Source organism: Chiloscyllium plagiosum, unplaced genomic scaffold (genome assembly GCF_037043375.1).
Source record: "Chiloscyllium plagiosum isolate Xiang-an unplaced genomic scaffold, Cpla_swu_hap1 HiC_scaffold_39, whole genome shotgun sequence".
In the NCBI taxonomy this organism is placed as follows: domain Eukaryota; kingdom Metazoa; phylum Chordata; class Chondrichthyes; order Orectolobiformes; family Hemiscylliidae; genus Chiloscyllium; species Chiloscyllium plagiosum.
The window spans coordinates 30202489-30218928 of record NW_028270177.1 but is presented as its reverse complement, the minus strand read 5'-3'; the positions used below and the strand labels follow the sequence as shown (position 1 = coordinate 30218928).

General features: G+C 42.7%; 1 protein-coding gene across 7 annotated transcripts in view; it reads left to right on the top strand.

The window, feature by feature from the left end:
- LOC122541051 (multiple C2 and transmembrane domain-containing protein 2-like) overlaps window positions 1-16440 on the top strand; it is a 487119-nt gene that overhangs the window by 402413 nt on the left and 68266 nt on the right. Inside the window, exon 20 of one of the 7 annotated variants that reach the window (XR_006309501.2) lies at window positions 15122-15881. The exons of the other annotated variants lie outside the window; for them this stretch is intronic. The gene's annotated coding sequence lies outside the window, so the exon portion shown is untranslated. The remainder of the gene's footprint in view (window positions 1-15121; window positions 15882-16440) is intronic. 7 annotated transcript variants of the gene reach the window in all.

Here is a 16440-nt window from a genome sequence, read left to right as displayed (position 1 = left end):
CCATGGAGGGGTTAGTGGGTTGTGTGAGTGTCCCCCGTGAGCAAGGGGAGAAGTCTCCTTTTATTTGTGTTAAATGTTGATTCATTGTAGAAGTAGTTGTTAGAAGTTTTGATTTGGTAGTTTTTGTAGTTGTATTCTCAAGTTTATTTGAACTGTTTACACTCGGCGCATTATGAGAGGGATTCTTCCTCCCAGGGGATCACGGACTGTTTTGGACGGCTATGACTAATAGGTTGTGTAAATGGTGCACCTGGAACATTAAGGGGAATCATTCACCGATTAAGAGAAAGAAGAGACTTTCAAGCCTTAGTAAAGAAACGGTTGATGTAGCCTTGCTGCAAGAAATACATCTAACCGATAAGGAGCACTTATCGGTTACAGCAGGAAGGGTCTGGCTGGGTGTTTTTCTCATCCTTTAATTCTAAAAGCAGAGGAGTTGCTATACTTATCCAGGAGAATCTCCCATTTCAACTGTTAGACCAAATTAAAGACGAATATGAGTGGTTTCTGATCCCGAGAGCTTCGATACATTGAGTGGAGTACAGGATTTTGAATGTATATTGCCCCCCCGGCACACCCCCCTCAAATTTTTAACGGATACGCCCTCCAGGTTGATGGCCCTTGGGGTGCATCATACAATTATAGAGGGAGACTTTAACCGACTTATGGACCCCGAGGTGGATAGGATACCGAGGGGTCTCGCGGGTATACTCCCACAATCCAGGCAGCTAATGGACCTGAACAAGGAGCTGGGGTTGGTGGATGTGTGGAGATGTCTTCACCCAGAGGGTAGGGACTTTACCTTCTTCTCTAACCCACACAAGTGCTACACTAGGATTGGTATGTTTTTTGCTCCGTCAGCCTTTTTGAATTCGGTGCTGTTCAAGGGTGATCAGCTGTCATGGTTAAATAGCTGTCAGTGTCTCCATGCTGTGGGTGTTTTCAGCAGTACTGAGTTTGCGAAAGTGAGCTGAATTGTATAAATCCTAGGCGTGAGTCCTGATGGATAGAGATTGTTGGTGAGTAATCACTGTGATTGGGGGTAAATTGCATAGTGGCTAAGACTGTGGGGTGGGGGCATTGATGGTATATTAGTCTTGAAGCCCTGTTATAGGAAGGATGTTGTTAGCTGGAGAGGGTTCAGTTAGCAGGATGCTGCCAGGACTGGAGGGGTTTGATTTATAGGGAGATGCTGAATAGGCTGAGGTTGTTTTCATAGGAGTGTAGGAGGTTAAGGGGTGACCCTATAGATGTTTTTAAAATCATGAAGGGCATAGATAAGATAAGTGGCAGGTGCCTTGTCCCTAGGGTGGGAAGTTTATAAAAAGACATGAGGGGCACATTTTTTACACAGAGGATGATTCGCATGTGGAATGAACTTGCTGAGGAAGTGGTGGGTGTGGGTACAGTTACAGTGTTTAAAAGTCATTTGGATAAGTTAATGTATAGAAAACGTTTGGCTGGATATGGGGCAGGTGGCAGGCAGGTGGGACTATTTTAGTTTGAGATTATTGTTGGCATGGACTGATTGGACCCAAAGAGTCATTTTCCATGCTGTATGACTCTATAACTTGCTCTTACTCACCTTGTGTTGTGGCATTACATCTAGATTATCGGGTTTGACTCCCAGCATTGCAGTTCCTATTGCCCTCTGACCAAATGACTGGAGGACATACTGCACATACAGGGCATCCCTCTTCCTCTCCATCATCTTCACGATGACCTGCCATGCATTGTCTGAAAACTTTTGGAGTCCACTCTGCCTCATTTTGTGCCATTACTCATTGTTTGCCACGACTAGGTTTGCTTTCCATGTACCTCTCAGTGCCTGCCCCAGCCACATTGCCCGGAAGAGGTACAGACCACCTTTAAACCTTAAAAAAAAACACCATTCCGACTGGGACAACACATCAATCCTGGGACAGGCTAAGCAAAGACATGTCAGAGAATTCCTAGAGGCCTAGCACTCCAACCACGATGCCATAAACAAACACATAGATCTAGATACCATCTATCAACCCCTCAGAAAATGAACAGGAAATGACATCACCACAAACCCCAGGAACCCCGTCCAGAACAAACATATAAATAGAAAGCAGGAGACAACAGCTTCGCTTCACTTGGAGGTCGCCACCGATGATGTTATCAAGCTAGGTAATGAAACGTCTGGATATCAAATCTACAGCTCAGCGAGCAAACCTACACCCTAAACCTCAACCTGAGCAACAAACCTTCACAAACCTTGCACCTTTAAACAGTGTTGGCTAGCTTCTCATTGCACTAATCAGCGTCAATATTAAACCCATTGGTGTCACAAGTAGCCGATAAAGCAGCATGTTCAATGTTGGCCGCATACAAATATCATTTTAATGCACAGGTTGAATGTTGCTGGTATGTTGATTGATTTGCAATCCCAACAGATATGGGTTTATAGTGCATTAATTCCCTTTGCCCATTTCAGGGGCTGTACCGTTAGCGTGGTGGTGCGTATTAGCTAGGATCCTTCACTTTGATTGGTTTCTGCCCCTTGTTCAATCACTGATTCCAATCTGCTGGAACCCTCACAGAATCTGGTGAGTTCTGGAATATCAACCAATACCTCTGCTATCTCTGCAACCAATTCTTTTAAAAAGCTCACATGCGGGCCATTAGGTCCTGGTGATGTGTCTGTCTTCAGTCCCATTTGTTTGTCCAACATTGTGTCCATTGTGATAGAGACTGTTACAAAAGACCTTTCCTCTCTTTAGCACCTTGCTGCCTATTATCTTCAGCATGCTTGTCATGTCTTCCACCGAAGACCAAAGCAAAGTATTGGTTTAAATTATCTACCAGTTCTTTTTTTTCCTCATTATCAATTCCTCAATTGCATCGTTCGAGTGTTTTGCTCTCACTTCCCGCTCTGTTTCCTTTTGTATAGTGGGGAGTTATTGACAGTTTACTTGCACAACCAATTTTCTCCCTTTTTATATTAGATTTTTAATCTTCCTCTGCTGATTCCTCCAACATTCCTAGTCCTTTGGCCTACCACTAGTTTTTGCTGCTTCATTTACCTTGGATTTTGTTTGGATACTCTCCTTGACCACCTTTGTTAACCAGTGCTGGTTCAACCTCTTATCAAGTAATTTTTTAACAAATTACTCCATGTTAAGAAATATCTGTTTAAATGTCTACCTCTGCTGACCTTTCTCTTAGGAGGAGAAAGTCAGGTCTGCAGATGCTGGAGATCAGAGCTGAAAATGTGTTGCTGGAAAAGCGCAGCAGGTCAGGCAGCATCCAGGGAACAGGAGACTCGACGTTTCGGGCATAAGCCCTTCTTCAGGACCTTTCTCTTAGTCTATTTTACCATTCTTTGTCGACATCTTTTTCCTCATTTTGCTTATTTCATTTGAGAACGCTAGTTTGAGACCGAGTTGTTCTCCTTCAAAGTGAATTTAAAATTCTTCTATCTTGGGATGACTACCCCCCAAGAGGGACCGTGACTATGAGGATGCTCATCAGTCCTAGCTCCTTACTCATGACTAGATCTGAAATAATCTATTCCTGGGTAGGTTGTGTAATGTACTGCTCTCAGAGACAATCCCTCTGGAATTTACTGTTTGGTCTTCCATGTTACCCTTGCCCATCTGATTTGTCCAGTCAATGTACTGATTAAAATCGTACATGGCAATTGTTGTCTTAGAACAGCAACAATAACTTGCATTCATATAGTACCTTCGGTGTAAGGATGACTTAAAGATGTGCAGCAAAGTAATGAAGAACTTTGCAGCGAGTGGAGCTGACAGGATTTGGTGATGAAAAGGCACGGATCCAATTGGTCACAACTTTGTAACGTCCTTCAGAATAACTTGAAGACAGTGATAACTGTATGAGTCCAAGTGTTTTCAATACCCTCCACAAATTTAAAACACTGCTGCTCCTATCCTAACTCACCCCAAGTCCCGTTCACGCACAACTGCTGCAGTCGCTGATGGACTTTGGTTCCCAGTTGCACAATGCCCCAAATTTTAAAATCCTCCCCCTTGATTTCAAATCCCTCCATGGCCTTGCCCTCTATATCACTGCAATCTCCTCCAGACCCTCAACCCGCTGTGTTATTTGTATCCATCTGTGTCTGGACTTGGGCGTGTCTCAAATTTTCATGGCTCCAGCACTAGGGGTCATCCCTTTAGCTGAGTAATCTACAAGCTCTGGAATAGCCTGTCTTCACTTCTCTCTCCTTATTTCACTTTCCTCTTGAAGAGATGCTTCTGATAACCTGACTGTCTGGCCAAGCTTTTTGTCATTGTCCTAAACTGTGAAGCTTCCTGATACTGTTTATTATGGTAAAAGGGTGCTAAATAAGTGCAACTTGTTTGTTTAATTTCTGTCTGAAAGTTAACCCACATAGAATATTCAGTCCTTCATGGGTGGGGGTGGGAAGGGTGGAGGGGTTTGTTGCTGGGGGAGTTTGGAGGGATGGATGGTGGCTCAGTGGTTAGCGCTGTTGCCTCACAGCACCACACACCTGGGTTCGATTCCCGCCTCTAATGACTGTCTGTGGGGAGTTTGCACATTCTCCCTGTGTCTGCGTGGGTTTCCTCCAAGTGCTCCGGTTTCCTCCCACAATCCAAAGATGTCCAGGTTAAGTGAATTTACCATGCTAAATTGCCGTAGTGTTTGGTGCATTAGTCAGGGGTAAATGTAGGGGGATGGGTCTGGGTGGTTTACTCTTTGGAGGGTTGGTGTGGACTTGTTGGGCCAAATGATCTGTTTCCACACTGTAGGGAATCTACTCTAACCTTCCTTCAGTGCACATATGCAGAAGTATAAACTGAAGGGATATGATTAGTGTAAGGTTTTTGTAGCCATAAAATGCACCCTCTTAGAGTCATAGAGTCATAGAGATGTACAGCATGGAAACAGACCCTTCGGTCCAACCCGTCCATGCCGACCAGGTATCCCAACCCAATCTAGTCCTACCTGCCAGCACCTGACCCATATCCCTCCAAACCCTTCCTATTCATATACCCATCCAAATGCCTCTTAAATGTTGCAATTGTACCAGCCTCCACCACTACTTCTGGCAGGTCATTCCATACACATACCACCCTCTGTGTGAAAAAGTTGCCCCGTAGGTCTCTTTTATATCTTTCCCCTCTCACCCTAAACCTATGACCTCTAGTTCTGGACTCCCCGACCCCAGGGAAAATACTTTGTCTATTTATCCTATCCATGCACCTCATAATTTTGTAAACCTCCATAAGGTCACCCCTCCGCCTCCGATGCTCCAGGGAAAACAGTTCCAGCCTATTCAACCTCTCCCTATAGCTCAAATCCTCCAACCCTGCCAACATCCTTGTAAATCCTTTCTGAACCGTTTCAAGTGTTACAACATCTTTCCGATAGGAAGGAGGGGTTTGTTCTTTCAACCGTAATGGAGATTGTAGAGGTCTGAGCCGGTACATTTCCATTCTTGATAACTTCTGACCCAAATGAATTTCATTGATGCACTCCATTTGTCATGAGTCAAAATCGACTTCATCTTCCTTTATAAATCACTGCAGTGCATCAACAAAGAAACCCTCACAGTATTTCCCAGTAGTTCAGTTATTTCCCAATAATTAAAAAAAAATCTGAACACTGAATTGCTCCAAGTTACACTTTGGAAAGTGTGAACTTGCATTCTTCTTGTAATGCAGATGGAATACAAAATGCTCGTGAAAGCCTCACAGAGGTTTATCAGGATTGAGTTCAAAGGCCCGTCTCTTTTGTTGTCGTTCCAACATTGCTTTTGGGGCAGAGTGGGTGAGACCTGCAGCTAAATGGCAGTGACTCCTTTATACCCACAGCATTGGTGAAAATCACAGAGTGCACGCAACGTATTGATTTATTTCTGCTTGATCACTTATCAGAAGAGTGAATGTCTGTGTAGATTCCCCGAGGTCTTCACTGTAAAAATAGACATGCTGTTTCAGTTCAAAAAACCCGAAGAACTGCAGATGCTGGAAATCAGAAACGACCACAGAAATTGCTGGAAAAACTCAGCAGGCCTGGCAGAATCTGTGGCGAGAAAGCAGAGTTAATGTTTCGGGTTCAATGATTCTTATTCAGAACTCCATTAGACATGCCACATAAATACAGTAGCTACAGGAGCAGGTCAGGGTAGGATTACTGTGGTGAGTAACTCACGTCCTGACACCCCAAAGCCTGCCCACCATTTACAAGGCACATGTCAGGAGGGTGATGGAATGCTCCCCACTTGCCTGGATGGGTGCAGCTCCAACAACACTCATGAAGCTTGATGCCATCCAGGACAAAGCAGCCCACTTGATTGGCACCATGTCCACAAGCACCCACTCCTTCCACCACCGACGCTCTGTGGCAGCAGTGTGTATTATCTAAAGATGCACTGCAGAAATTCACTAAAGATCCTCAGGCAGCACCTTCCAAACCTATGACCACTTCCATCTGGAAGGACAAGGGCAGCAGATATATGGAATACCACCACTTGCTTAAATCAGTTTAGAATTTCGAGTTTATTGTCAGATGTGTTTTTACAAGAAAAATACAATGAAAAGTGTTCTAAGTTGCTCGAACAATGCTGCCTATATTAATGACAGAAGTCATGGTAAAATCACAAGTTACAAAACTAAATATGATAGAGTTCATCAAAGTTCATTTCCTGGTCTCAAAGATAGCCACAGGCGAATGAGAATGCTTCTGCCTGGTGTACGAGGGTGGAAGAGAGTATAACCTGATTGATCACTCTGCCTCAGTGAATTGCTTTTCCCACTTCAAAGCTCACCAGATCTGGGAGCTGAAGATCCCCTTCCACTGTCCCAATGAATGAACGCTTGCATTTACGTAGCACCCATAACATAAGAGAATCAGCTTATTAGGGTGTGGTCAAACAAAATTTGACAAGCTCCACAATTTAAATGGTTTTCAACAGTCTTACAGAAGAGAATGATAGGCAAGCAGAGAGGCTTAGGGGAAGGAATTCCAATTCATGTTGACAGCTGATTCTGTGGCCATCATCGGCAAAGCAGTGAAAATTCCAACGGCTGGAATTGGAGCATCACAGGGATCTTGGAAGATTGTAGAGTGTTGTAGTAATAAGGAGGAGTGGGGCTGCGGAGGAATTTTAGAAGTGCGGTGTAATTTAAAAATTGCAATGTTGCCAAACTGAGCAGTGGTCAGCAGCAGAATTTTCGATGAATTGAAGTTTCTGAAAAAGTGCTCTAACAACTGAGCGACCAAATGAGCAGCAGTCAAGTTGATCAGCTCAACTTTAAATTGGTCCCATTTGGAACCATGAGTTTAGAAAACAGACGTGAACTGTATTTTGAAACCAATTTTAAAGCTCATCTTGTCTTCATTTTCTCAGTAGCAATAGTTCTGGCATTATATTAAATAAAGGTCTAAAAAGTTGCATTTAGGTGCTCTGCATCGATGGATAGTACACAGAAATGGTTTGTTAAGCATTGCATCCATTATGTTTTGAAAGGACCATTCGAAAAGCAACTCTTGGATTTTAGTTTCATTATAAACAAAGCCACGTTACTTAATCATATTAATTGTCTCCGAAACCGGTTTCATCAAATTCTAATTTCCTGTGAACACCAGAAGATGCTCACACACCAGTGGTGATGCAGTGAGGGTTAAAGTATAATCAAGAACTGCAGATTGAGTCAAAACCAACTGTGGTCCAGAATAGCTCAACACATAATAATGTTTGAAAGACAGTGTCCCAGTATTCCTAATATTTGAAGATGGTGGGAGAGAAAGCTCTTCAAGTAGATAACAATGATTGAGGAGGGGAATGTGGGGGGCTCAGAGTCAATACAGGAAATTGGAGCCACAAATAAACTTTGTTCAGTTAATGCTACGTTTGATGATTAGCTGTCCTGAATGTAAAAGGAGTCAGCTGCGTCGACGTTGAAAATACCCAGCAACCGTTTCCAAAAAAACGATTCAGTTTTTACTTTGTGACACAGTGCAGGAGGTTAGTGCCCTTTTGTGTTTTTTTTCCCCCGAAAGAAGAAATGTGTTTTATTAAATCTAAAGACGGAGCCCTTCTGGCATACTTTATATATAGCAGATGCCATTTCTGCTTTTTTAATCAGTCCTTGAGGGGAGAGCTGTTTACCATTTATAAACATACTGTTTAAGACAAAAACAAAAGACCAGCACAACTCCCATTTGCCTAAACTATGAATCTGAAATGACGCACAGTGTTTAATTACCAAAACTCCCAACACTCTCTCAACATTATGCAAAAGATAAAAGTTCATTTGTTCCCACTGGCTCATCGTCAATGCATATTTTTCTCATGGATTTTTTTTTAGCATTTCGTTTAAAGAAAGCCAGGCTGGAGTCTTAAAGCTGGTTTCTGTCAGCTTTGAACTGTCAGAGCTTGCATTTCTCTGCAATTAGATCACTGTAGCATCTCCATCCCAGAAAAGAAAATCTGCACCAACCGAGCTTTTCCCAGTCACGTTGCCAGGCCTGGGTCTACGTGACTACTTCCCCGAAGGGATCACGGTGAGGGTGGTGCCATGATGCCCACACTCGAGTAGGCTCCGAGGTCTCAGTCACCTCGACGGCAGGGCGCGTTACCTCGCTCACTGAAATCAGCCCGGGAAGATTGTAATTATTCAGCGTGCAATGTTGTTAGGCTGGCATCTCCCCAGTGAAACCACGAAGATTCTGCAGCGTTCTCATGAAAGCTGGAACAGTGACCTTGAAAACGGCAATAAACTGTTCATTTAAAAACCGCAGCAAAAAAGTATATCAAAAATCAACAATGATTTAGTAACTAATTAGAATTTTGTTTCGAGGCGCTGCCTAATTTCTAATGGGGACAGTAATTCCAAACAATATTTGCTGTACAGTTAACCTCTATTAAGGTGCAGTCTCTACAGCATGAGCTGGATTCTAATTTGCTATTTTTGTGCCTCTGATTCTTTTGCCTTTGATGCTGCTGGCACAAAGTAATCCATTGGGGTATAGGTACAGTGCCGATGCGGCTAAGTACTGCATCGATGTAGAGTGAGGATTTGGGAGACTTCATGGCTCTGTCAGGTTTTTAAAGCAGCACTGTGCTTGAGTTATTGCCCGACAGAACTGGCTGTCTCAGTGGGGAGGGGGGGGGGGGAGAGTCAGAGCCTGCACCAGAATGGAAGCACAAGGGGCTTAAAACATTTGTCAAACAGTGCAGCTGGGGAGGGGTCCTATTAGAGAAGGTGGTACACAAAAGATTGGCCAAGAGCCCCATCAAAGGGACAGAAGTTGCGTGGCTCACTCATATTCCCATGTGACCAGTTCACCTTTCCCCCCCCCCCAAGAGGAACTGCATCCAGGCTGTGGCTTGACAAAGATTGGGAAGAGTCACAGAGCTGTACAGCATGGAAGCATTCTTCAGTTCAACTCATCCATGCCGACTAGATATCCTAAATTCATTTAGTCGCATTTGCCAGCATTTGACCCATATCCCTCCAAACCCATCCAGATGCCTTTTAAATGTTGTAATTGTACCAGCCTCCACCAATTCCTCTGGCAACTCATTCCATGCACGCACCACCCTCTGTGTGATAAAGTTGCCTCAGGTCCCTTTTAAATCTTTCCCCGCTCACCTTAAATTAGAGGGCATAGGTTTTGGACTCCCCCAACCTGGGGAAAAGACATTAACTATTCACCCTATCTGTGCTCCTCATGATTTTGTAAACCTCTATAAGGTCACCTCTCAGCCTCCAATGCACCGAAAAATAGCCCCAGCCCATTCAGCCTCTCCGTACAGCTCAACCCTTGTAAATCTTTCTTGCATCCTTTCATGTTTAACAACATCTTTCCTATTGCAGTGAGACCAGAATTGAACAGTGTGGGTGATATTCCAAAGCTGGAGATCTGGGGCAGAGTGCAATGATGCCATATCCAGTTGAGTCAAGCTGTGAACTCTATAGAGACAGAGAGAGAGAGATCTGGTAAAGAGAGGTAGACAGTGAAGGTTGGAAGAAAATGAAGTGAGAGAGAGAGATTAGAGAGAAACACAGCAGTCCTGATGTTTTCAACTTCACCATTTGTCTTTACTCAGCGAGTCGTGAGTTCATGGAATGCCCTGCCAAGTAGCAGTGGTGGACTCTCCCTCTTTATGGGCATTTAAATGGGCATTGGATAGGCATATGGAGGATAATGGGCTAGTGTAGGTTAGGTGGGCTTGGATCGGCGCAACATCGAGGGCTGCGCTGTATTTTTTCTACGTTCTTTCTATTTGACAACTGTGAGCTGTGTGAGAGAGCTAGAAGAGTGTTCCCCCTCTGCTGCGTAAATGCTATATTTCAATAGTTCCCAGAACCGTACTTGCAGCCCACACAAACTCCACACGTCCAGGCAAGCACTCAGCAAAATGCGATCAAAACCTCTGTTCCCTAGATCATTGCCCGAGAAATGTTGTCGGAATTCTATCAAGCCTCCTCCAGCCAATCATTCTCATGTTACAAGAGGCTGTGAATATGTGCTGAGGTAAATACTGGCTCAGAAATTAAACTGCTGTCCTGCACTATATCTCCAAAAGATCTCTGCAACCAAGTATTGATTTTTTTCCCTTCTTTCCACCTTTAATTCTTATCCTTATGACTTTTGAGGTTCCTTCTGTCATCCAATAATTTGTCCCTTTCCTGCTGCTGGCTTTTGGCCCTCCACACCTATCAGGACGCTCTCTTCAATTCTCGCTGTGTTCTCCCTTCCATAAACTGGATTGAAATAAAGTGCCAAATCTGTGTCTTGTTGTGGCCTCAAAGCTCGGCTTCAATCTGCCGTGTTGCGGTGTTTGAAATGTTCCATCCCCCTTAATAAATGTTAGATTCTTTTGAAGTAGTCACAGCACTGGGGTCTATTGCCCTTCCACAATATGACTTCAAGATCTATCCCTTTTACCAAGCACTTGCCCTAATACTGCCTGATCTTGCTAGATGTTACAGTTTATCAGATATTGATCCTGTGAATTGTCTTAGGATATTTCATGACATAAAGCATGTTATCGACGTTGTTATTGGGACCAGAGTTTTCGTTACGTCATTTGTATTTCTAGAGAATAATAAGAGTCATGTGACAGCATTCTGCACAAGTGGCAACATTGGTTATCAAGTCACGGTGGCCTCCATTTCATTCTGAGATACCCAAGGTAACCTCTGCAGATCTATAAAATTCCCTGGAATGGTTGCCAATGTTATTTATTTAGTTCTGCTTCCTTCTGCTCCTTTGGATAGACGAACCAAAAAGATTGCTGATATCATAGAGTGGCTAAGTCAACTCCTCTTCCCTTCATGTCTGTGCTGGCTCTCGATAAGGGCATCACAGCTAGAACCACACCCACCATAGCCCTATAAATTTTTCCTCTTCTGCTAATTATGCAGTTTTCTTTGAATTAGCTCCTCCATGCCCTCAGGCAGTGCATCCAGACACCAGTTATTCACTGCATCACAAAGATTTTCCTCATCTCACCTATGATTCTTTTGCCAATGAATTGGCGTTCCAGGTTTTCAATACTTTGATCAACGGGAACAGTGACTTCTCAGTTCAGACTCATAAGTCTCTACATGTCCTCATGTCTGAGCAGATCAGCTCCAGTATCTTCAGTTTTTCCTCAGGAATGACACCCCCTTCATCCCTAGAAACATTCTCTCAAATCTGTTTGACACACTCACTAATGCGCTTGCACCTTCCGAAAATATGGTGCCCCGAATTGGACTCAATACTGCAGTTTAGTCCCATTCAGTGTTCGATAAATGATCATCATAACTTCCTTGCTTTTCTACTGTGTTTTTTGATTTATAACCTTACAGTGTGGACTTTCTCTGTCCTGTATTTTTGTAGAATCAGTTAATAAATCCTTTCCAATCATGGAAAGGAAGATCACTCGGTACTGAAAACAAAAAAAAGTGCTGGATATCACAGGGGTCAGGTGGCAACCGTGGAGAGAGAGCAAGCTAACTTTTCGAGTCTAGATGACTCCTCTTCAGAGCTGGCTGCTGCCTGACCCGCTGTGATTTCCAGCATTTTTTGTTTTCCATACAGATTCCAGCATCTGCAGTGATTTGCTGCAAGACCATTCAGCAGGTAGACTAGCACTGACAAAGAGATGATGCAGCACAAGAAGCTCATTCTGTAGATTATCAAACACTGTCACAACCACTGTGTGATAATACTGTGTATTCAGGCAAGGCTGATTCCTTGATGCATTTTGACAATGTTACTATGGACGTACTGCTTAAATGTTTCACATTGTAAAAAGTACCCAGATTAATCTTTTTATGTCTTTTCACCGTAGTGTTTTCATTGCTCTCCAAAGGGAACAGAACATAATCCTTAGCACATTTTTTTGATTTCTTCATTTCAGCACATGCTTGACAATGCTTCTATAGTCAGTGAGACCCATGGTTCCTATATTGCCTTCTTTACTACACATTGCTTATTTTTTGTTCCTATTATTATTGGAGTCTATAATAATTTAACATGCTTGTGAAGAAATTTGTGGATAAAAGAAAGGGTACAATCAACATAAAAATCTAACATTGATAGTGGTTATTAACTGGAGTCCTAGTTCCATGCTGCTTCTTTTATTAAACTGGGTTTAAGAACTAAAATTACATCATATCATGCCTGGCTTTCATTTTTCCGTCCTTTAATTCACACAAAACGATAGCATCCTGTAGCGAGCACTTACTTTGGACACTTGCAAATGCAGGGCTCATCAGAGATGTTTTAAATGTCCTGCAGTGTCTTTTTTTGATTACGTTAAAAAGAACACGGTGTCATTTTCAAAGAGTTTGTCACTCAGTAATTGGTGGTATTTAGAAATTATTATTTTACCTACATATGTAACAAAGCTTCACTACATTAAACTTATTGTTTGGAGTCAAAGGGAGGGAAATTAACTAGCAAAGAATTGTTCCTAAAAGTATGAGCGTATGAAATAGGTTCAGGCTTAGACCATTCAGCTTCTGAAGTCTGTTTGGCCATTCATGTTGAATTCCATACTTGCACCTACTTTCGATAAAGGTTGGTTTCCCTACCTTAGAAGAATCTATCCACTTCCATCTTAACAAATGTTCAATGATCTCTCCTCCACTGCGTCCTGAGGCAAACAGTTCAAATGTCTGAGAAAAATTTCTCATCCAGTCAATGTGGAGGACGTGGTGGTAATGTTGCTTGACTAGTAATCCAGAAACCCAGGTTAATCATAGAGTAGTAGTGTCATAGATATGTTCAGCATGGAAACAGACCCATCAGTCCAACTTGTCCATGCCGACCATCTTAAATTAGTCTAGTCCCATTTGCCAGCATTTGGCCTATATCTCTCTAAACTCTTCCTATTCATATACCCATTCAGATGCCTTTTAAATTGTACCAGCCTCCACCACTTCCTCTGGCAGCTCATTCCATACACACATCACCCTCCGTGTGAAAATGTTGCCCCTTAGATCTCTTTTATATCTTTCCCTTCTCACCTTAAACCTAAGCTCTTTAGTTTTGGCCTCCACTACCCTGAGGAAAAGACCTTGTCTATTCACCTTATCCATGCCCCTTATGATTTTATAAAGCTCTTTAAGGTCACCCCTCAGCCTCCGATGCTCCAGGGAAAATAGCCCCAGCCTATTCAGCCTCTCCCTATAGCTCATACCCTCCAACCCCGGCAACGTCCTTGGAAATCTTTTCTGAACTGCTTCAATGTTTCGAAACATGCGTTTAAATCCCAGCATGGCTGAATGGTCTGAGCCTATTTCATACGTGCAGACCTTTATAAATGATTCTCTGCTCATTACATTTTCTCCCTTTGACTCCAAACAACAGGTTTGTCTAATTGCAGGCATGTAACCATTGTCATAAAAACCCATTTGATTCAGTAATTCCTTTTCGGGAAGGAAATCTGCCATCCTAACCTGGACTGAGCAGCCATGTGAGTCCAGACCCATAGCAATGTAATTGATTCTTAACTGCCCTCTAGGCAATTAGGGAGGGGAAATATTTGCTGCAATAGCCAATGACATCTATATCTTTTTGACTTGATTCGATTTATTATTGTCACATGTACCTAGGCACAGTGAAAGGTTTTGTTTCACATGCAGTACAGGCAGATCATAACATACAAAGGGAATAAAGGTATCACAACAGAGTGAGGAATGTAATGTTGTGGCTGCAGAGAAGGTACGTAAAGAGTGAGATCAACAACCAAAATATAATAAATATGGTTGTTTTTACATTATTCTTAATTGGTTTCTGGAATGTGGCACCAGTGTCTAGACCATCATTTATTGTCCAACCCTAATCACCCTGCAGCAAGTAATGGAGAGCTGCCTTCTTGAATTGCTAACCTTTTGGGCTATAGGTAAATCCACAGTGCTATTAGGACGGGACTTCCAGGGGTTGACACCCCACAGCAACACTGAAGCAACAGCAATATATTGCCAAGTCATGACGGTAACGGTGGCTCAGTGGTTAGCAGTGCTGCCTCACAAGCACCAGAGTCCCAAGTTCGATTCCAGCCTCGGGCGACTGTCTGTGTGTAGTTTGCACACTCTCTCCGTGTCTGCGTGGGTTTCCTCCTGGTGCTCCGGTTTCCTCCCACAGTCCAAAAGATGTGCAGGTCAGGTGAATTGGCCATGCTAAATTGCCCATAGTGTTAGGTGCATTAGTCAGAGGGAAAATGGGTCTGGGTGGGTTACTCTTTGGAGGGTCAGTGTGGATTGGTTGGGCCGAAGAACCTGTCTCCACACTGTATGGAATCTAATCTAATTTAGTTGGCTTGGAGGGCATCTTACAGGAAATGGTGTTCTCACATATCTGCTGCCCATGCCCTTTGAGGTGGTAGAGCTTGTGGGTTTGAAGGGTGTTGTTGGAGCAATGTTGATGAGTTGCTGAACTATGTAAATTCTTTCCCAGGTTTGGGATGTTGCAGAGCACCTTATCAGCAATGAAGTACTTTTGAAGTGGTGCGATTACAGTCATACAGGAACGATAGCAGTCAATTTGCACATAGGAAGCTCCCACAAGCAGCAATGTGAACATTATCCTATTTTAGCCTTATGATTTAAGAAGTAAGCATTAGCCAGTATGCATTGGAGAATTTATCATTTTTTTTTAGGGAGGACAAATGAAGTTTAACCTCTCATCCAAAGACAGCTGGATCTTAGAACCGGGAAGACGCAAAAGCATAGTGGGCAGTTTGCGCTGCTTCCGAAGACAAGAGGAGATGGATGACACACAGGGAGTTTTTTTTTTTGGCACCATTTCATAACCATCAACTTTTCCAGTCCAGTGTAGCAGCCCATCTATGTTGCTGAGATTTTAAATAGTAAATTGCTATATACTTGGTTTAATCTATGCTAATTTTGAGCTGTGCAATTAGATCTTTTATACACTGGACTGGATTATCATGGAAGAAACTTGTTTTTCTGACATAACAAAGTAAAATGCTTATTATTGATAACTCTATGATTTCTGTCTCTTTCCATGGAAACTGTGCAGTGCATTTTCAAAAGAAAACCATTTTGATCTTTTAGTTCTTATTTCCTGTGTTTGCAACCTGGACAATGTCTTCTCCTAGTTATAATTTCCTTCAGATCTCCCCTACTATTATGACAGCAGGTTTTCATGTACCTTTTGCAAATTGTTTTTCCATATTTAACCAGGATATTATTCCCTTCTGTATCAGCTCTCCTCTGTCACAACAGCTGCAGTTCAATTGCTAGCACCCTTGCCTCTCAGTCTGTAGGTTATAGTTTCAGCTCCCACTCCAGAGACGTGAGCATTGAAAAGTAGACTGCACTCTGACAGAGGACTGAGGGGAGTTGCAGACTTTCAGATGTGATGTTAAACCAAATGATTCCTCTGCTCTCTCTCAGGTAAAATTTTTTTTAAAAAGCCCATGTCCATTATTTGGGAAAACAACAGGAGAGGTCATTCTGCCTCACTGAAACTGATGACTGATTCGTTAATACAGTGTTTATTATAGTGACTGCAATGTACAAATACTTCATTGAATGTGAAGCACTTTGGGAGAGCCTGAGGTTGTGAAAGGTGCTATATAAATGCAGTCATTCTATGTAGTCTTAGTAGTAGATTTGCCTGTATTTATTACATTGCGTTTATTGTCATTTCTTTTCCATCTTTTTGAATTTAGAAAATTAGTTTTTCATTCTCTAAGCTTTGTTCTTAGATCTTATAGAACTGCTTTGACCCATTGGCTTGTTTGTTTTAATTCCCATTACATGAACGTCTAAGTTTGTGCAGTTTTGAATCTCCTCCGAACTTCTACCCTACCTTTGTTCTTCCTTCCTCTGGTATCTGCTGCGTCACAACCACTAGCGCTTGAGTCATTCTCCATTAACAACTGTTTGACCTGAAACGCGGTTAACCACTTCTTTCCCTTTACCCCACTTGTGCCTCTTCCTACCTAAGTGT